This window comes from Schistocerca nitens, chromosome 8, assembly GCF_023898315.1.
Source record: "Schistocerca nitens isolate TAMUIC-IGC-003100 chromosome 8, iqSchNite1.1, whole genome shotgun sequence".
Taxonomy (NCBI): domain Eukaryota; kingdom Metazoa; phylum Arthropoda; class Insecta; order Orthoptera; family Acrididae; genus Schistocerca; species Schistocerca nitens.
Genome location: NC_064621.1, coordinates 428,587,694 through 428,609,738, shown reverse-complemented (window position 1 = coordinate 428,609,738; position 22,045 = coordinate 428,587,694). Strand labels below are relative to the sequence as shown.

At 44.6% G+C, this 22,045-nt stretch overlaps 1 protein-coding gene across 1 annotated transcript in view; it reads right to left on the bottom strand.

Moving 5' to 3' along the window:
• Positions 1-22,045, bottom strand: part of LOC126198885 (uncharacterized) — a 314,084-nt gene that overhangs the window by 188,631 nt on the left and 103,408 nt on the right. The window lies entirely within an intron of this gene.

Below are 22,045 nucleotides of genomic sequence, written 5' to 3'. Positions count from 1 at the left end.
TAACGCTGACCCTGTGTTCAAAGATTCTGGGGCAGTGGGCCCATGCAAAATTATGCATCCCCGTACCTTCTTCACACCTGGAGCACCAAACGATCGTGTTCGACAGTGCTGGAAGTACCCTCATGTTGGCGAGAGGTGGGAAATCGTAATGCGCCCAGGAACACTGTCGAAAATGACTGTCGTCCAGCGGACGATCGTTAATTGCGGTGTCTTCAGTGTAATTATTGTCTTTGAATAAAAATTTGATTTCTGTTCGTCTCTTTCAGTTACCTTCTGTACTATACTGTAGCAATTCATTCTATGTTTGGTCCAAGTTTCATCCAGCTACACTGGTGTCCAAAATTAAAGCAACAAACTGCCACTTCCCCGTCCTGTGTCTAATTCACGATATAATCATACATACCGTCGACAGATTTGTTACATCGTGTTCTGCACGGAAGACTGCATTCCGATCAAAAGCCATCACGCTAGCAATATCGCCAGGGTACGTACCAAGCGGCTTAGTATTTGCAGAGTAGTCCCATATCCACAATACCTGTGTACACAGTCACAGACGTTGCAGGAAGGCGCAGGGAAGACGCCTACAGACTCTCTGCTGTGGAGGGTCATTGGAAGAATGGGAGCAGGAGAGTCGCAAACTGATATGGGCTGATGGTTTAATGTAAATCGTTCTGCTGCTTCTCGGATGAGGCGAAAGTTTTTAGAGAGCGAAACTCTATACTGGAGACCAGAACAGGGCTGACAACGTGTGCCATCAGAAAGAATGGACCGTTATTTGGGTGTAAAGGCACAACGGTACCGCCTTAAATGGTTCAAATGGCTCTAAGCACTATGGGACTTAACATATGAGGTCATCAGTCCCCTAGACATAGAACTACTTAAACCTAACTAACGTAAGGACATCACACACATCCATGCCCGAGGCAGGATTCAAACCTACGACCGTAGCAGCAACGCGGTTCCGGACTGAAACGCCTAGAACCACTCGGCCACAACGGCTGGAGGTACGGCCTTAGCAGAGCACTGCAACTGGCATTTGATCTCGCAGCATCCCCTGGATGTGTTGTATCTAAGCAAACGGTGTAGAGAAGGCTTTAGCAGAGTGGCCTTTATTGTTGGAGACCTGCTGTCTGGTTATCTCTGGCGTGCCTCCGCAGAAGGGAACGTCTAAAGTGGAGCCATCAGCGTGCCACCTGGACGGTCGAATGGTGGGCTAATGATCTTTTCATAGATGAGACCCGATTTAGCCTGGACAGTGATTATGGACGGATTCGTATCTGGAGGGAATGTGGAACACAATTTCGGGACTCAAACATTGTGGAAAGAGACCGATATCGAGGAGGATTGCTAATGGCGTGGGCAGGGATTGTGGTGACTATTCGAACACCTCTCCATGAAATTGTACGGTTAAATCGGCGAGATTTAACTGCTGTCAGGTACCGTAAGGAAATATTGGGACCTCAACGTGCGGTTGTTGCGGAGTGCTGCGAACCCAGACTTCGTATTGATGGACGCTAATGCTCGCCCTCATAGAGCACGAGTGTTTAATTTTTTATTTATTTATTTATTTTCAAGCGGAAGATACTGCACGCATAGCGTGGCGTGCTCGCTCTCCCGATTTGAATCCCATAGAACACGTCTGGGATGCACTAGGGAGACGGGTTGCATCGCGACAGAATCTACCAACCACTCTCAAAGATTTGTGAGTAGTTCTGCGGGAAGAATGGGCGTTATTGCCTCAACATGAGATTGATGACATCATTACAGCATGTCCCGTCGTTGTGAGGCCTGTATTGGTGCCTCAGGTGATCACATTAACCAGTTGGCAGAATGTGTGTGCAAATCCGTTAGGCTGGAAAAAAAAACGAACATTTTGGCTACCGGTTTTGCATGTTGCAATTGATTACGTTCTGTATTCTTTACAACGTTTTTACTCTACTGTCACCTGTTTATACTGTTTAGTGGCAAAATAAACGCAACCTCGCATAATTTCCGTTTGTTGCTTTGATTATGGACACCAGTATATGTTATTCGGCAGAGGCACATTATGCGAAACTTATTTTCGTCCTCAATTTTGCACACCAGTAAATTTATACATTCCTTATTAACTATGATCATATATTGAAAGAAACATTTACTTAAATTGCGAGTAAGACACATTTTAGTCTTCGGTCAATCAGTACGACGTACATCTATGAAAGAGTGTCAATGGAAAACTACTAAATAACCCATATTGGGAAGGCGTCCATTTGTAAAAGGTATACATAACAAGCTGGACTAACAAGAGATATAGCGGGTTCGCAGATGAGTGGTGCAAATACGCACAGGTTTATGCGACTTGCGAAAGAATGTCACAGAAATGTCGAGAAGAAATATTTCTATCACGTCAAGAAGATTTTCAAGTTTAAACGTACACAGAAGCATGCAAGTCACGAGTGTTCCCGCGCGCCATCTGCAAACCGCAAGCAGCGTTACTAGAGCGTAACTAAAAATGTACTACGATGCTGATCATAGCTGTAACTATATCAAGTTGTAGCCGCTTCTAAGCTTTCTGACAAATTCATGAACAGGAGGCGGGTTACTTATCACTAAAACACAGAACTACTCTAATATGACAAATATTTCTCGGAAACACTCGAGATGTGTAACTACAGTCGGAGAAAATTCAAGTAGTCAGTGACAGTTTATTTTATCAGCGAGGTGAGCACGGCGTCGTTGTCGGACGCTGCCGTGTCCGCTTGCACAGAGCCGAGCTGGCCCGCATCGCGTTACGCGAGTCGTGCGCTGCGTCCGCATATCAGCTCCCGTGCCGCGCACCGGCTGGTGAAAGAACTGGGAGGCCCCCGTGACGTCTGTCCTTGATGCCCGAGTGGCTGCAGCCCGCTGGCACATCTGCAGTGGGACGACGACCGCGGCAGCCGGTGCTGTAACACCGCCACACAAAACCTCTCCGTCTGGTTTCACTTCCCCACTGTGTAAAGTAAGCTTCGGAACGAGTTGCGAAACTGCAGAGGTTGTTGCCACGATCCAGCGTTAATTCACAGAAGCTGTGTCACCAGGTTACTGAGCCCTATACAAAATGAAACAACTGAACTGATCTGTTTCCGGGCCGCCTTAGATAAACAGCGAGTTCCCGAATATCCAGGGTGCAATTTATTCGTTTCGAGGATTACCCGTGCGTGGTTCACCGCAAGGCCAAGAAGGAGTTGTGCCACATAAACAGAAGTTGGCAGGAATGTTTCTACATTTGAAAGATGATGTCTATTCAAATTTCGTCCCGCTCGCTTTTTCTTTCTTTATTGTTATTTAACACCTTACATAAGGTGGGCTGGCAGCAGCATACTACGCTGCTCTTCAGCCATAAGTGTTACAAAGAAAATACAAAGGAGACACAGATGAAACAGAACATGGTGAGGGGCACACAGAAACAAATAACACGAAGCCGTTCACACTCGATGAAGAAACACTAAAAACTCTCAGCACTGCGCACAAACACTGACGACTTAGACGGTACAGGTGAACGAAGGAGCGTGACGGCGAAAAACACTAAACCACAAACACGATGGCACACACACGAGAAACTGATGGTGATGATCTCCGGCGCGCGAATGTCCACTTAACGTGTGCAAGTCCGGGGACCTGCCAAGAGGGAAAGAAGGGGGTGGGGGAGGGAGAGGGGAGAGCAAAGATGCCAAGGAGAGAGGAGATGGAGGGACGAATGAAGATAGGGGAAGCCCGGGGGAGGAGGGGGGAGAGAGGGAGGAGGGAGGGAAGGGGGAGAGAAGGGAGAAAGGATGCCCATAGGAACAAACACAGGAAGAGGGAGGGAGTATCAAAGTTGGTAGGAGGGGTAGATGCAGGAGAGGAGGGCATCATCAGGGAGGGGGATCTGGCGGAAGCCACCTTGGGAGAGGGTATGGAGAGTGGAGAGATGGAGAGCAGGTGGGACGTGGAAATACAGGTGCGGCAGTGGACGGGGGCGGGAGAGGATGGGAGAGACAAGCGGGTGAGGAGGATCGAGTTTACGGGAGGTGTAGAGGATCCGTATCCGTTCGAGGAAAAGGAGGAGGTGGGGGAACGGAATAAGGTCGTACAGGATCTGCGGGGGGGGGGGGGGGAGGAGACGGATTCGAGGATTCGATAGGATAGGCGAGGTGAAGAGCATGGCGTTCTAGCATCTGAACGGATTTGTAAAAGGTAGGGGCAGCGGAGATCCAGGCAGGGTGGGCGTAGCGAAGGATAAGGCGGATGAGGGATTTATAGGTATGGAGGATGGTGGAGGGGTCCAGACCCCATGTACGGCCAGAAAGAAGTTTGAGGAGATGGAGTCGGGAGCATGCCTTGGCTTGGATTGTTCGGAGGTGGGGGGTCCAGGAGAGGCGACGGTCAAGGGTAACGCCAAGGTACTTAAGGGTGGGGTTGAGAGCGATAGGACGGCCATAGACGGTGACATAGAAATCGAGGAGGCGGAAGGAAGGGGTGGTTTTGCCTACTATGATCGCCTGGGTTTTGGAAGGATTGACCTTAAGCAACCACTGGTTGCACCAAGTGGTGAATCGGTCAAGAACTGTAAGGATGCAAATCAGGTCTCCTTTAAATACACCCTGTAACTGTCGCGAGCGTTAGTTACCTTTGCGATTGGATGTGGTGAGATGTTAGTCAAGAGTGCCTTTACAGCGACAAAGACACCATTTTAAACACCTCACCGAGTTTAAAGGAGGTCGTGTAATAGGGCTACGAGAAACTGGATGTTCCTACGAGAAGCTGGACATTCCTTCCGCCATACTGCAGAAAGACTTGCCAGGAATGTAGCCACTGTACGCCGGTGGACACGAGAATGTGCGGTCGCAAGAAAACCGGGCTCCGCGACTCTACCGAGAGGGATGACCATCGCGTCCGGCGTGAGGCTCTGGCGCATCAAACTGCATCTGCAGCAGCAGTTTGAGCAGCAGTTGACACAACCGTGAAATAATGAACTGTTACAAATCGGTTACTTCAAGGACAGCTCGGAGCCAAACGCCCTGTAGAGTGCATTCCACCAACCCCAAACTACCGCCATTTGCGACTTCAGTGGTGTCAACAGAGGGATCACCCCAAATTACGGCCCATCTGTGATATCATTGGTGTTAACAGAGAGCTCATTAGGGGGCAGGATGGAGATCTGTTGTGTGTCTGATGAAAGCTGGTTCCATCTCTCTGCCAGTGACAGCCGTGTGATCCAGACAAATTGATTCCCCACATGTCATTACTCTACATTAATTATTTTTTGATGCTGCGATTATTTTCCGTCAGTGTATATATAAAAGCCTGAATTATTCTATTATAATTAGAACGAGTATTTTCGTTTAGAATACACTATCATGCATCAGACTCAGGTTTTATCGCCAGAAGACTTACGAACCTCAGTCCAGCGACAGAATATCTCTGCTACAATCTCCCATCGTCTCTCAATTATTTTCTGGTAAATACAGGAACTGTAACTTTGTGACATTCCTGAGTCCGATTTCCTGTCCGTATGTTTGCCTACCACTTTTCCTATGAGCTATAATTCGTTCCCAAGCGACTTAAAACCCATACAAGAAAAAAAAAAGTAATGTACAATTCCTTCCGAGATGGTTCCCTTTAGGTTTCTTGTCGTGTGTTGATATAAAATGAATGCGTACTGCCAAATTAACAAAATTCTATTAACTTATACACTCCTGGAAATGGAAAAAAGAACACATTGACACCGGTGTGTCAGACCCACCATACTTGCTCCGGACACTGCGAGAGGGCTGTACAAGCAATGATCACACGCACGGCACAGCGGACACACCAGGAACCGCGGTGTTGGCCGTCGAATGGCGCTAGCTGCGCAGCATTTGTGCACCGCCGCCGTCAGTGTCCGCCAGTTTGCCGTGGCATACGGAGCTCCATCGCAGTCTTTAACACTGGTAGCATGCCGCGACAGCGTGGACGTGAACCGTATGTGCAGTTGACGGACTTTGAGCGAGGGCGTATAGTGGGCATGCGGGAGGCCGGGTGGACGTACCGCCGAATTGCTCAACACGTGGGGCGTGAGGTCTCCACAGTACATCGATGTTGTCGCCAGTGGTCGGCGGAAGGTGCACGTGTCCGTCGACCTGGGACCGGACCGCAGCGACGCACGGATGCACGCCAAGACCGTAGGATCCTACGCAGTGCCGTAGGGGACCGCACCGCCACTTCCCAGCAAATTAGGGACACTGTTGCTCCTGGGGTATCGGCGAGGACCATTCGCAACCGTCTCCATGAAGCTGGGCTACGGTCCCGCACACCGTTAGGCCGTCTTCCGCTCACGCCCCAACATCGTGCAGCCCGCCTCCAGTGGTGTCGCGACAGGCGTTAATGGAGGGACGAATGGAGACGTGTCGTCTTCAGCGATGAGAGTCGCTTCTGCCTTGGTGCCAATGATGGTCGTATGCGTGTTTGGCGCCGTGCAGGTGAGCGCCACAATCAGGACTGCATACGACCGAGGCACACAGGGCAACACCCGGCATCATGGTGTGGGGAGCGATCTCCTACACTGGCCGTACACCACTGGTGATCGTCGAAGGGACACTGAATAGTGCACGGTACATCCAAACCGTCATCGAACCCATCGTTCTACCATTCCTAGACCGGCAAGGGAACTTGCTGTTCCAACAGGACAATGCACGTCCGCATGTATCCCGTGCCACCCAAAGTGCTCTAGAAGGTGTAAGTCAACTACCCTGGCCAGCAAGATCTCCGGATCTGTCCCCCATTGAGCATGTTTGGGACTGGATGAAGCGTCGTCTCACGCGGTCTGCACGTCCAGCACGAACGCTGGTCCAACTGAGGCGCCAGGTGGACATGGCATGGCAAGCCGTTCCACAGGACTACATCCAGCATCTCTACGATCGTCTCCATGGGAGAATAGCAGCCTGCATTGCTGCGAAAGGTGGATATACACTGTACTAGTGCCGACATTGTGCATGCTCTGTTGCCTGTGTCTATGTGCCTGTGGTTCTGTCAGTGTGATCATGTGATGTATCTGACCCCAGGAATGTGTCAATAAAGTTTCCCCTTCCTGGGACAATGAATTCACGGTGTTCTTATTTCAATTTCCAGGAGTGTAATTTCAAGTAAGTGGGATGGCGTATACATTTACATCTTTATACAAAATTATCAGTTTCTGTCATCGTACAAGCTGTATTTAAATTCTTAGATGCATGTAAATCTTGCAAAAATCCCGAAAATCAAAATTCCCTGAAATCATTATCTGTTGTTATACTTTTTGTTTCGTTCCGGCCTCTTCTGCAGCTTCTCTTCTGAAATACTGCTAATGTTCTACCTTTATATAACTAGACGTAACTGTGACGTTCTTTTCTAACATTATTTTCGTACATACTGCCAATTCTTTCGCCTCCAAGACGTCTTGACCTTGAACCGAGGATGTTTTTTCTACGCAGTATATGTCGATAATCAGCTAGTAGTCTTTATCAGTCACGCCGAAATATTGTAAAATACACTGTTCTTGGTCATGTCGGATCATCATTTAATCAACATTTCTGGATTGCTATTTTCGGGGTCATCAAATTCCGATCAAAGCCTATACCACTGTCCACGTATGCGTGCCTGTAACAAAATTCAGACGTCCCCCACTTACGATGCCGTAATCAATTACTTACTGGTCGTGCTATGTTGGCCCCAAAGGGACAATTAACTACTCATTTCTTATGGAAAAGTGTTTCAGTAGTTTTCAATATGTTGTAAGGACAAGATTCCCTTAAATTTCTTCCATTCTCTTAAACCGTTTTTTAGCAGTGATAATAAGTGATATGTATTTTAAAAGAACTTCGTAATAATTTAGCCTGCTGAAACAAGTATAACTACACAGTCCCAGATTACCCAGGCTAATGCAAATCGTAAGACTGTACACGTAACCTGAGAATCTGGAGATCATAAATACACTTTTTTTAGTACTTTCATCATTGCAATCCAGCCAGCAATCGTGATAATCTAGTATATAAGAAACTATCGGCCTCGATTGGGGTAATGAAACCGTCCTATACCTAGGTTTCAGCCCAAATAATTGAGTCTCCTTCAGAAGATACGCGTGATTCTATAATATGTCTACGAAGGCATGGCCTAGTTTTATTTCTAGACCATACCCGCGTAGACATATTACAGAATCAGGTTTACCTTCTGAAGAAGGCTCAAGTACTTGGGCTGAAACCTAGGTAAAGGTTGGTTCAGTTACCTCAATCGAGGCTGATAGTTTCTTATATATTACCCTTTTTTTAACCGGATATTCTACTTATACTAAGCCACTTACTGTTAGTATACATATCCCGAGAAAGTTCGCTCGTTTTTAACTTATCTACATCTTCCAATATTTTTCAGTAAAAGAAAGTTTGCATTTATCTGTCATCTTCCTAGAACATGTAAACATTCATAACTTCGGCAACAACAAGAATGTGATACATATTTGTACTCACTGTCAATTATCCATTTTCGAACCTAAAGTATCATTAAAATGTGTCAACTGCTAGAAAATACAATGCATTCCTTCAACCGATGTTGAAGCTCGGGGAACGGCAGGTGGCCTACGCCTCGCCTAGTGTGTTGCGATACCGATCTACAGTAAGTTTTGTTTTTGCTTCAGTCCGCGGCCAGCACTCTGCTGCGAACGTAGCTTGCAATTTAGTTGTTGGTTTATCTTTCTACCATTCTGTGGCGAAACTTGTGCAAGTAAGTTCATTTGTTATCAATTTATAGTTCTTTACCTATAAAATAATTATTTTCAGCGTAATTACATACAAATTTGATTTTTATAGAAATGTCTCAAAACAGGCGTGGGCATAAGAGGAAATTATTTCCTGCTGCAGACAAATTTCGTGTGTAATTACACTGACTGATTTTTTTAAAGACAAAGAATTATAAATTTAACAGAAAACGGAAACTGAACAGAGCACGGTACAACTAAGTACTGTCGAGCGTGTGTTTGCCCAGTCTATCGCCGTTCGAAATCAACCAGAAAGAACTGTCCGATAGTTCCAGCAGAAATCTAATTTTCGATACTAACAAGTGAGCACTTTTAAAAATATGATAAATCTATGATTTAAAAGTTATAGAAGTTGAAAAGAAATAAAAGGAAACAAAGTATAATACTCTAAGTTTTATTTTCATGAAAGTAAGATATTTCTGTTCTTTAGTTATCATGCAAGAACCAAAATATGAAAAAATAAAATTATTTTCTTCTAATACGACAAAGTGTTGACTACAGCCGTGTTGAATCTCTTCGATTTTAAGCAATTTCAAATGTTTTGGCTGTCATTAATATTTAGTCAGCCAATACTTTTATTAAACTGTTGATGTCAATTGAGGGATTAGGGATTAAACGTACGCTAAAACGCTCCAAGTAAATAGAGAGATAGCCTAATGTCAGGAAGAACAGCTGGTAAAATTGTTGTTTATTAAAACACGACCGTTTCCTCGGCTTTCAGCCACATCATCAGGTGAACAATGTTAAAAGATCACAGGTATACCCACCGCTCCTAGTCAAAAGTTACATTGCCCGGAATATGAAATTGTTTGTTAGAGAGATGGCTGTTAAACAACCAAGTGTCATTTAATCACTATAAAACATTGATATGTACATTTTTAGGAATAATTAATTTGGAAGGTTCGTAAAGGCATGAATCTTTAACATTTGGTCACGTCAAAGCGTGACTTGAGTTCCCTTGTATAATCACGCCTTGTGTCTAGTTTTACTTGTTCACTCTAAAAGCGCCGGCCGTTGTGATCGAGCGGTTGTAGGCGCTTCAGTCCGTAACCGCGCAACCGCTACGGTCGCAGGTTCGAATCCTGCCTCGGGCATGGATGTGTGTGATGTCCCTAGGTTAGTTAGGTTTAAGTAGTTCTAAGTCTAGGGGACTGATGACCTCAGATGTTAAGTCCCATAGTGCTCAGAGCCATTTGACCCATTTAAATCACTCTAAAAAGAGCTACAGCTTGGTGGCTAATGGGAGTAGCTCTTCCGATACATGTTTGACTCCCGGTTGATGTTCACTTGTTCCTGATCGCTACCAACCTCAGCTTTCAATGATTAGTGCGATGTGTGTCTTCTTTTAATATATCAAGAAACTGAAATCTACTCAGATTCAATTACGTATAACATTTTTGTGATTTCAGTGTTTAAGGGCATTAAGACGGCCGTCTGCTGGCTGTGGTTGACTTGATCGGCTGCATCGAAAAGGTTGTCAGCACCAGTGGAGACCGTTAGAAACAGCTACGGCCGTCAGCCACCGCGCCATTATTCTTCTTAAAGTGGACAATGATTAGTATGTATGATACGACGTTTTCTCCCCGTCACTTCACTTGTTATTATTCCTTTCTGACGTGTGGTCTAAAAGGTCACAAGGCAACACTTGAAAACTAGGAACAGCGACAGCTTATCACCTTTCATCGTGCGAAGGTTCACAATCAAAGCGGTATTGCTAGTTTGCTGGGAATATCTAGAAGTGTGCTGGGGATATTATAACACGACTTGAGTAGGAGAATCGTATAGAACTATCGCTACAAAAGGTAAGTCAAGGAATCAACATTAAACAAATCGATTAATAGTGAGGAAGATCGATTCCAATCTTCGGTTAAGTGCACAGAAAACTACATTCCAGCTGCTGAAATAATGTGATAAACAAATAAGTGTGTTTTAATATTCCTGCAGGCCACACAGCCAGACAGGAGAGTTATCAAAGAAACAGGGTGCAGCGGAACAGTGGCAAGGAAAAACCATACGTGAATGATGCCAAACATTAGCAGCCTACTCTAAACCTTGGTGGAGTGAGGCAGTAAAGAATAGTATGTCGGTATGTTCAGTACTTTCATTTTGTAGAGAATTAGTTTCCATGTTCATATGTTTAAACATCTTGCCTATTTTGCAAGTACTACATTAAACTAAAAATCTTTAAACATGTATTTATGTACTAACTGAAATTTTTTCTTGTGATTTCTGGAGAATCTAAGTAATGTAGTCCCCCCCCCCCCCCCCCCGGTAGCTGAGTGGTCAGCGCGACAGAATGTCAATCCTAAGGGCCCGGGTTCGATTCCCGGCTCGCTCGGGACTGGGTGTTATGTTGTCCTAATCATCAACATTTCATCCCCATTGACGCGCAAGTAGCCAAAGTGGCGTCAAATCGAAATACTTACACCCGGCGAACGGTCTACCCGACGGGAGGCCCTAGTCGCACGACTGTGATGAATGCTGGCGCGGACCCAATAGGAGAGCCACGATCATCACGACATCTCTCACCCTTTAGCTAAACACTCTGTACTGAAAGCGTTTATGTTTCTACACATATTAATTCCCATGTTTTTCAGCTGACCTTCGAACAACGCACTATAGTGAGAAGTAAGTCGCTAAAATGGCAAGATATTCTACGAAAATCACAAGCGTCATTTTACACATGACGCTTTACAGATGCACCGAGCGAGGTGGCGCAGTGGTTAGCACACTGGACTCGCATTCGGGAGGACGACGGTTCAATCCCGTCTCCGGCCATCCTGATTTAGGTTTTCCGTGATTTCCCTAAATCGCTCCAGGCAAATGCCGGGATGGTTCCTTTGCAAGGGCACGGCCGATTTCCTTCCCCATCCTTCCCTCACCCGAGCTTGCGCTCCGTCTCTAATGACCTCGTTGTCGACGGGACGTTAAACACTAATCTCCTCCTCCTTTACAGATGCTTTACGGAAGGTTACCCCATGCGGGTCGTTTTGCGGCCTTAATCTGTAGAGTACATTCCAGCCGAGTAAAGGTCACAATTTAAGTCAAAGGTGTCCCGTACTCAGCCAATGAGCGTAAGGGTGCAGATGCAGGAAGCCTGCATCGCCGCTCTAGTGAAAGTCCTAGTGGAGGTGTTTTGCCGTTGCTTTCCTCCGACCTGTTACGAAGTGATAAGTGCATGTCTGTGTCGTGTCACTGACTGTGACGAATGCTTGTACAGTGCAGTGTTGGGTTTGTGTTGTTCCGGATGAAGGGGAAGGAGAGGGTGAAACCTGGTGCCGGCATACACTCAGGCGACATAAGTCATTGAATAGCTAGATGCACATATACAGAAGGCGGCAGAATCACGTACAAAAAGTACAAGAGATCAGGTCATTGGCAGAGATATCATTTGTACGCAGGTGATTCAGGTGAAATCGTGTCCGACGTGATTATGGCCGCACAACGGGAGTTAACAGCCTTTGAATGCTGAATGTTATTTGGGTTGGTTGGTTGGTTGGTTTGGGGAAGGAGACCAGACAGCGTGGTCATCGGTCTCATCGGATTAGGGAAGGATGGGGAAGGAAGTCGGCCGTGCCCTTTCAGAGGAACCATCCCGGCATTTACCTGGAGTGATTTAGGGAAATCACGGAAAACCTAAATCTGGATGGCCGGACGCGGGATTGAACCGTCGTCCTCCCGAATGCGAGTCCAGTGTCTAACCACTGCGCCACCTCGCTCGGTTTGTTATTTGGGACTATGCATTATCGAACAGAAGCGTTTGCACCCGTGCTAAGCAAACAAGACGGTAGTTTTGAGGAAACAGTATAGACATGTCGAAGGCGTGCAGTTTCTGGTAAGCACCGTTACATCACAGAACAGAAAATAATCCATATAACGCGTTAAGGCCGGCCGCTGGTGGCCGAGCGGTTCTGGCGCTACAGTCTGGAATCGCGCGACCGCTACGGTCGCAGGTTCGAATCCTGCATCGGGCATGGATGTGTGTGATGTCCTTAGGTTAGTTAGGTTTAAGTAGTTCTAAGTTCTAGGGGACTTATGACCTCAGCAGTTGAGTCCCATAGTGCTCAGAGCCATTTGAACCATAACGCGTTAAGCAGTTCGATTGCGTATGGATAAATAATTACAAAATTCAATAAGTAATTATTTGAGGGTGCCTCACTGTCTCAGGGATTAAGAGTCTGACTAGAAAGTCAAAGATTTCTTCCAGGGATCTACCAATATTAAAATTTATTTAATAAACACAGTCGTGATCGCATTTAAGTTGTTGTTTATTTTTTCAATGATCGGTTTCGATCTTCTACAAGATCTACAATCCTTGATAATAGTACGAATAGCTGGTGTGGAAAACACAGGTTCGACCGTACTGGTGTGGAGAGCATTATGTTCTTATTTTCTCCACACCAGCACGGACGGACCTGCCCCACGCTAGAAATTCCTACTGTCATCGTCAAGGAATGTAGATCTGATGATGGTGTCGTAGAAGATCGAAACCAGCCATCTAAAAAATAAACAAATAAATAATAATAAACAACTTTCATGGACGAACGTTTAGAGGTGCCACGTCACGGATTGCGCGGCTCCTTCCGCCGGAGGTTCGAGTCGTCCCTCGGGCATGGGGGTGTGTGTTGTTCTTAGCGTAAGTTAGTTTAAATAGTGTGTATGTCTAGGTTCAAATGGCTCTGAGCACTATAGGACTTAACATCTATGGTCATCAGTCCCCTAGAACTTAGAACTACTTAAACGTAACTAACCTAAGGACATCACACAACACCCAGTCATCACGAGGCAGAGAAAATCCCTGACCCCGCCGGGAATCGAACCCGGGAACTCGGGCGTGGAAAGCGAGAACGCTACCGCACGACCACGAGCTGTGGACTGTAAGTCTAGGGACTGATGGCTTCAGCAGTTTGGTTCAAATGGTTCAAATGGCTCTGAGCACTATGGGACTTAACATCTGTGGTCATCAGTCCCCTAGAACTTAGAACTACTTAAATCTAACTAACCTAAGGACATTACACACATCCATGCCCGAGGCAGGATTCGAACCTGCGACCGTAGCGGTCACGCGGTTCCAGACAGAAGCGCCTAGAACCACACGGCCACACAGGCCGGCTCAGCAGTTTGGTCCCTTAGGTATTCACATACATTTGAACATTTTTGAACAACTTAAATGCAATCACGACTGAGCTTATCAAATAAGTTGCAAAGGCAAAGGTATGCGATGCAATCTACGGTCGTTTGTGGGTATTCTCCCCGTCACTTATAACTCCTTTCACGTCTGGCAGGAACTTGTATATGTTAATAATTCCAGGTCTGTCGTGGTTCGAAACCCAGTTTGAAACTGAAGAGTCTGTACATCTGATTGGGTTAGTTAATTCTACGGTTGGTGGATGACAAGCCTAGTAAAAGCACTAAATTATTCAAATCAATATTGAGGTTGATGACAGGTTTTCTTTTAGTCATCCGTGAACAAATTCTACGTTTATAACGCTGTACTATACTGTAAAATGAATTAGAACAGTGCCCGACATTTCGGCTGACAGCAAAATGTTGTTTTAACTCGAGAAACAATGTAAGAAACTGTGTTTATTTCATTCTGCAGTATGACGCGGCATTACTCGTCGCAGGTTCTTGCATAAGCTGTTTACAGACGACTCCCCTCGCGTTCGTTACTAGTTGCTAGTGATCGACAGCATAATAATTTGAACGGATTCGTTCGGAGCAACCTCCACATGGTATCGGCCAGCTTCAGTATACATTTATTCTTAGAACTAATTTTGCCTCCTCAGCTCTCCGCAGCCATACCCGGAAGACCACATGCGATAGGCTTAACTTGACCTTAAGGCATTTTGCAGAATCGCCCTACATATTGTCTTCAGCTTTCTTCTCGGCTCCTTACTGGGGAGATGAAATACATAACACATGTTCCTTACTTTTCAATTGGTTCTGCTTCGCGTTAAGTTTCTGAAATAATCACCTATTTTGATACAGGTCTTTCCTAACTGAAATGAATGCAGTACCGAGCCCTGCAAAAACCGGTTCACTTTAAGGACTTTTTGTCGTGGCCACCTTCAGTGCAGAATCAGGAAACATTTATTGGAATTATTAAGGGAACTGGGTTGATGCGCCATCAGATTTGCTGCACTATTTGATACTATCCGACGAACCACACAGCCTTGCCTATATTGCTACGTCCGGTTTTCATGTCAGTATCGTGATGTACTTTGTGTCGACGCAGCTTATTCTCAGTCTGCAGCTATTTTTGTTCACGGTGGTCAGCGTTCGGTTCGCTCCTCCCCTCCAACATTATCTGATCTACTCCTCCTCTGCTAGTGTTTCTGCCGTATCTTCAACAGCACATCTGTAAAGTAGCTCTTCAATTAGTAAGTGAATAGTTGTTTCATGAAATTGTCTGGCATGCCATTTGAAAATGATTATATAATGAAACTCGCGTCAACACTGAGCATCTGATACTCCGTATAATGGAGAACGCACAATAGCTTCGAACTTCGAAAAAACGCAAGACAGGCAGAAAATCATACATGCAAACATCACCAAACATATTTATGCCCAAAAACGCACAAATGCACTTGAAAATAAGAAAAAAATTTCGAAACGTATTGTGCCAGGCAAAAAAAAAAGAAAAAAAAAAGTAACTGGTGCAGTTTTCATTATTTAAATAATGACTGACACAACTGCAGGCTTTCCTAACACATCTAATATGATGAACGAAATTAAAAAAAAAAACAAAAAACAATGGAACCAGAAGCATGGTTTGCGACATGGTAATGATCTAACACCAATGCTGCTTAAGCTGTACACAAATTAAAGGCAATTCTCGATGCGCAAACTTTGTTGATGTTGTGGTCTTCAGTCCTGAGACTGGTTTGATGCAGCTCTCCATGCTACCCTATTTGTGCAAGCATCTTCATCTCCCAGTACTTACTGCAACCTACATCCTTGTGAATCTGCTTAGTGTATTCATCTCTTGGTCTCCCTCTACGACTTTCACCCGACACGCTGCCCTCCAATGCTAAATTTGTGATCCCTTGATGCCTCAGAACATGTCCTACCAATCGGTCGCTTCTTCTTGTCAAGTTGTGCCACAAACTCCTCTTCTCCCCAATTCTATTCAATACCTCCTCATTAGTTATGTGATCTACCCATCTAATTTTCAGCATTCTTATGTAGCACCAGACCTTAGTCTTTTCGTTATGCAGATGACCGCTGCCGCACGAAGTCGAACATTTAAAGAGGCTGAAGATAGTTTCAAAAAAGCTCTGGCTTTTATGTCGAGTGTAACAGGAGAAAGTGCACGAAGCAAACATTCCAAAGACTGGAATATGTGCCTTCTATTTCCGTTTAAAAATGGACGACAAAAAAGTAACGTCTCATAAGAAGGAGAGGTGCAAAAAGCGCACGAATAAATGCAAGTATCTGGGGTTTATTTTAGACAAGTCTTTCACCTGCAACAATGACTGTGAGTATACAGCCAACAGAGGTTAACAAGAAACAACAACCTTAGAAAACTAGTGTCGAGTATGTGGTATGCTGCCGAATGTTCCTCCCAGCCTGTGGCAAGCGTGCTTACACGAATAAAGCGGAACTCAATCTCAATGAAACATGCTGTTTAGCAACTGGTTCTATGAAGGCCACACCTCTGCGCAAAGTGCAATAAGTGTCAAGCGATTCTGACCTGTTTTGCCGTCCTTAGTAAGTTGAGTGGTTCTTTAATAGATACAGGAGCGAGGAAAAGAGAATTCAGATATTAATTTATTCTCACATCTAATATCAAATAGTAATAATAATACATAACTTCGTTGCCAACAGTAGATCTGAATGTAGAAATATATATAGATAAAAAAGATTTATGAATCGGTCACTCTTTCATAAATCGATCACCCTTCTATACAATGTCTATTGAGAAGATTTCGAGCCCTGCCCATCATGAAAGTCAGCAAATCTTATTCAACTGGCAAACACAAAAAAGGAGTTAGTGCATGAGTATTCGAATTTAGCACCCAGCTCCGGAGAGGGGATACGTGTATCTCATTGGCAGCGGCGTAATCGTTCGTAGCAGCGCCCCGTGCAGCGGTGGCGGGTGTAGGAAACGCGGCGGCGTAACCTGGCTGGCGGCCTACGTATTTGAAAGTGCGACCGATACCGCATGACCGAACAACGTGACTAGCAGCACATTAATACAACGAGGAGTTGAAGTCGGCTTTGACGAAATCTTTGTGACGCAGGAAATGGAGGAGGCATTCGGCCCATCACAACGACTGAAATAAAGGACGTGGGCGACTCTCATGTCACAGGGCAACACCTACAATATACATACATGTATAGGGTGTTTCATAATTCCTATCGCCCCCCCCCCCCCCCCCCCCCCCCCCGTCTGCATTAGGCTGTGGTGCCGCCTCTTCGTGTCTACTGTCTACCCTATAGTGCAGTGTTTACGTGACTGTTCAGTGTTGTGCATCCCCTTTTTTAAGTGTTGCAAACAAAAACTGTCGCCGTATTTTTTTAATTGTGCCTGTCTACTTACTGTGTGTTTTAATTAGCATCTTCAACTCCGTGTTTTTATATTTTGACTTCCACACCTTTCCGCCATTATACAGTTTTCAAAAAGCCACAGTTTTATCGCGTTTTTATTATTTGTTATCTTCTCCCTATGTTTAACTCTTCTGCCGGCTGAAGAGCGGCATATTAAGCTGCTGCTAGCTCTGAGCTCTCTGGGGGGGGGGGGATCCAATAAAGGAAAAAAAATCCTATCTCAGGCTTCTAGGGGTTGTATAGGGGACTTAGTAGACAAAGTTTAATAAGGAACCTAAGACCAAAAATGCACCGTTTGAAGATCGAATCACTTACAAATCTCTCGATTCACGAAGCGCACATAGCGGAGACAATGATCTGGCGACCTATGCTAAACAGGAGCCCGCGGTAGAGGCAGTGTAGCGAATATCGCGTCCTTGAAGCACCACAGTCAACCCTCGTAGTTCAGAACCTAGCAGTTTCTCGTCCCGTTGTTGTAGTCGGGTGATGGTGCCGTGTGCTCTCCTTTTTACCACAGCGACTGACAGGGACGGCGCGCTCTTCTCGGTTTAATGTGGGTACTGTGAAGCGGGAGATTTGAAACTGATCCGATCTTCAAAGTTATTTTACATCCAAACGGTACATTTCCGGTACCTCATGAAAACTTTGTCTACTAAGACCCCTCTACAGTCCCTAGAAGCCTTTAATAGCAATTGTGAAACACCTTAAAGTCTCCCGAACGTCTTTCTGCCTGTTTGTGAAATATAATCTCAGGAACTACTGTAGGGATTTTGATACGGTTTTGCTGATTGGCGAGGAATGTTTGTATATAATTTATAATTATTTCGTGAAAATTAGCTGAACTATGACAAATTAAAGCCTCCCACTGCTTCTTGTTGCCTGAAAGTGGAGGGTAATCTCACGAACTATGCAGGGCTCTTGATGCAGGTTGGTATTGGGTTGGTGCATAAGTTTAATAAATACAAAAGGCGCACATAACAGAGACTTTTGTCATCAATAATATATTGTACTTCACTACTTACAAAAGTCTGCCGACGCTGGGGTAACTTTTCCATTCCGCGAGAAATCACGTGGTTTTGAGTTGAAGAACTCGTCGAACCATGTTCAGAGTGCATTTTCATCCGCTAAGGAAGTCCCTTGACGGCTGTTCGACAGGAAGCGGAAAAGGTGAAAATCTGACGGCGCAAGATCACGTGAATATCGCGGGTGCGGAATGACTACCGAACCAAACTACTGTATAGTGTTTGCTGCCTAGCAGAATGCGGGCAGACGTTATCGTGGAGTAGCATCGCTCCACGCAGTCCTCCTGGTCGTCGTTCTTGGACTGTGTCCGCAAGACGTCTCAGTTGTTGTCAATAAATGTCAGCAGTTATGGTTACACCTCGTGGAAGCCATTCGTCGTGCACTACAACGTCGCTGTCCCACCAGATGCGTAACATTACCTGAGGTGGATGCGCGCGGGTTTATACGAGGAGTTGCTGCTTTGTTTGGGATCAACCATTTCTTTCTTTTCCTTATATTAACATAAAGACACCATTAGTCACTACCAGTAACGATACAGGATAGGAATTGTCGTTGTCCTTCACGAGAAAATTAATGACGAGCAAGCAGAAATGCGCCGGCCGGAGTGGCCGTGCGGTTCTAGGCGCTACAGTCTGGAACCGAGCGACCGCTACGGTCGCAGGTTCGAATCCTGCCGCGGGCATGGATGTGTGTGATGTCCGTAGCTTAGTTAGGTTCAATTAGTTTTAAATTCTAGGCGACTGATGACCTCAGAAGTTAAGTCGCATAGTGCTCAGAGCCATTTGAACCAACCAAGCAGAAATGCAAATGTGGCCATCCGCTGATATTCGTGATTATGGTTTAGAACTTAGGGTACCTATTCACCCCATTTTTTAACCTTCCTCATTGAATGAAAATGTTACACGATAGTGGAATAACCACAGTTCATCATATCTGCCACTTCTTGAGTACACTGACGTGGATCTTTGTGGATTAATACATTTAAACGATCTTCATCAAAAACTGAAGGTCTCCCTGAACACGGAGAGTCACTAATGTCAGAACGATCCTCCTTAAGATGAGAAAACAATTTTCTTGCCGTGCTCTGTCCAGTGATATTATCCCCACACACAGAGCGAATGTTTCTGCCTGCCTCCGCTGCTGCCGCCCTCTACTGAATTCAAACAGAAGAATTTGTCGGAAATGTTCCAATTTCTCCACTTAGCACTCCATTTTATAGCGTCCACAGCTCCGCTCACTATCTCCAAATAAGAAAAATTACAATATGTAAAATCAAATAGCAACAGTGAACTAGAAGCAAAAAGTGACAATCGAGAAATAAACCCATAGCAACCGAAATACCAACATGCAAAATAGAAACGCTACGAACTTAGGCGTCAATCGAATACTAACAGACTGACTCGTGAGAAGATTTGTACATATAATTTATAATTTTTATGTAATATCACGATTGATGGCGTTCGGAATGCTGTAACATTACTTACGCTACTCCTTATCTGCTAATGTTTCTGCTGATCTGGCATCATTTTCACAACTTTAGTTCATCATAGTTCAGACAATTTATACGAAATATTTATAAATTATATACAAAAATATTCCCTATGAATCAGTGTGTACATTAGTCAAAACCGGCTCAAAACCCCTACAGAAATTTTTGAGATTAGCCTGCATATACTGGCGGATGCGGGCAAGGGACTAGGGGTTCTGAGCCGGTTTTGATTAATACAAATACTGATTCACAAGAACGGTTTTTGTATATAATTTGTGAATACTTCATATAAATTGTCTGAGTGATGATACCTTACAGTTAAGATCTGAAAATGATGCCATTGCCATCTAGCGAACAGCCACCATAATTCGAGAAACGGCAGTGCCTCTACAACGCAGCTAGTACGATTTAATTGGCAATTAGTATACCGGTCTAGCGACAAAGCTTATGGCTGGAAACCGGGTACGTTGTAGGATCGAACCCAGGCTGCGTATTTTTGTTTCACTCTGCCATATAACCTGACATTCACCTCTCAACGATGAGGAGATAGTTGGTTCGAAATATGCCAATTTCATACTGCCAATTTCCGGCTCCCTGAGATTAGCAGTTGCAATTCGCAGTTCACTGGTAATTCTTCGAACAACGGGCACTGACTTACTCAGCTTTGAAGTAGCGTAATAAACATGACCGGATCATCAGGCTGTGACGCGAGACTTGTAATCTGAAATAATCAATTATCTTCAAGCAACAATTTCCCTGCAATCGTTCGAGAACTATTGCACAGTGGAAAAACGTGTGAATCAAAAATATGGGGCGTTTTATTTTTTATGCCACAAATAAAAGATTTTCGAAAAACTCCTTCAGGAACTTTGCTTCACTTACATATTGTAAGTTATTTAAGCAGCAAAGCAGATGACTCAACATTCAGCTTTCTGTTTTCCTTGAATCAAACGTAGATGTGGACACGATTCTTTGTGTGGCACTGTGAAGACGTTTGCCACAAATAGCCCAGGTTAAAGGACTACGGAACTGCGGCAAAGAGTCTCAACAATACATAACATTTGCTTTTGTTTATTTGTGCCACTTCAGTTAGCCTCCAATACATACTGAATCACTCACACACATACACCCATGATTCGCACACAATATTTAGATTGGCTGTAAACATATTACGTACATCACGATGTGTTCCCATCATTGCTATGAGATCTCACTCCAACGACAGTTGGTATGGACCATGTAATGTTCATGCCTCCAGACAACTTTACTGGCACGCGTTGCTTACATTGCGTAAGTTACAGGAAAATGACGATATTCACCCCCTGCAAACAAAATTCGCTAGCCACAAAAGTCGTTTGGCTGTAGATACTACCTCTTCACCTCCGAATAACTACTCCAACCAAAATTTTCTGAATCTGGTTACTGCGTTCATCTCTTGGTCTTCCTCCATGATTTTTGCACCCCACTTTTCCCTCCAATAATAAACTGATGATCCCTTGATATCTCAGAATGTATCCTAGCAACCGATCCCTTCGTTTAGTCAAGTTATGCCAAAAATTAGTTGTCTCTCCAATTCTATTCAGTACCTCCTCATTAGTTTCGCGATCCACCCATCTGATCTTCAACATTATTCTGTAGCACCACATTTCGAAAGCTTCTATTCTATTCTTGTCTAAACTCACTACCATCCATATTTCACTACCATACATAGTTACTTTCCAGATGAATACCTTCGGAAATACTTCCTAACATTTAAATCTATATTCGATGTTAACAAATTCATCTTCTTCGCAAACGCTTTTCTTGCCATAGCAGGTTTTATATCATCTCTACTTCTGCCACCACCAGTTATTTTGCTACGCAAATAGCAAAACTCATCTACCACTCAAGTGTCTCATTTTCTAATTTAATTCCCTCAGCATCACCTGATTTAATTCAACTGCATCCCTTAAGCTTGTTTTGCTTCTGTTGATATGCATCTTATATTCTCATTTGAGCGGTCATTGGGTCAGTACTGCCTTGCGTGTTACTACATTTCTCCGGAATCTAAACTGATCGTCCCCGAATAGACACTATGAATTAAATTTAACTATCGTGTTTTTCTGTCTTTCAATGCCGTCTGACCTGAGGAACCACTAAAGGGCATTTGATGTGGTCTTCTCTGATAAAATGACTGATTCGCGAGGACGGTTTGCGCAAATAGTTTGTTACAG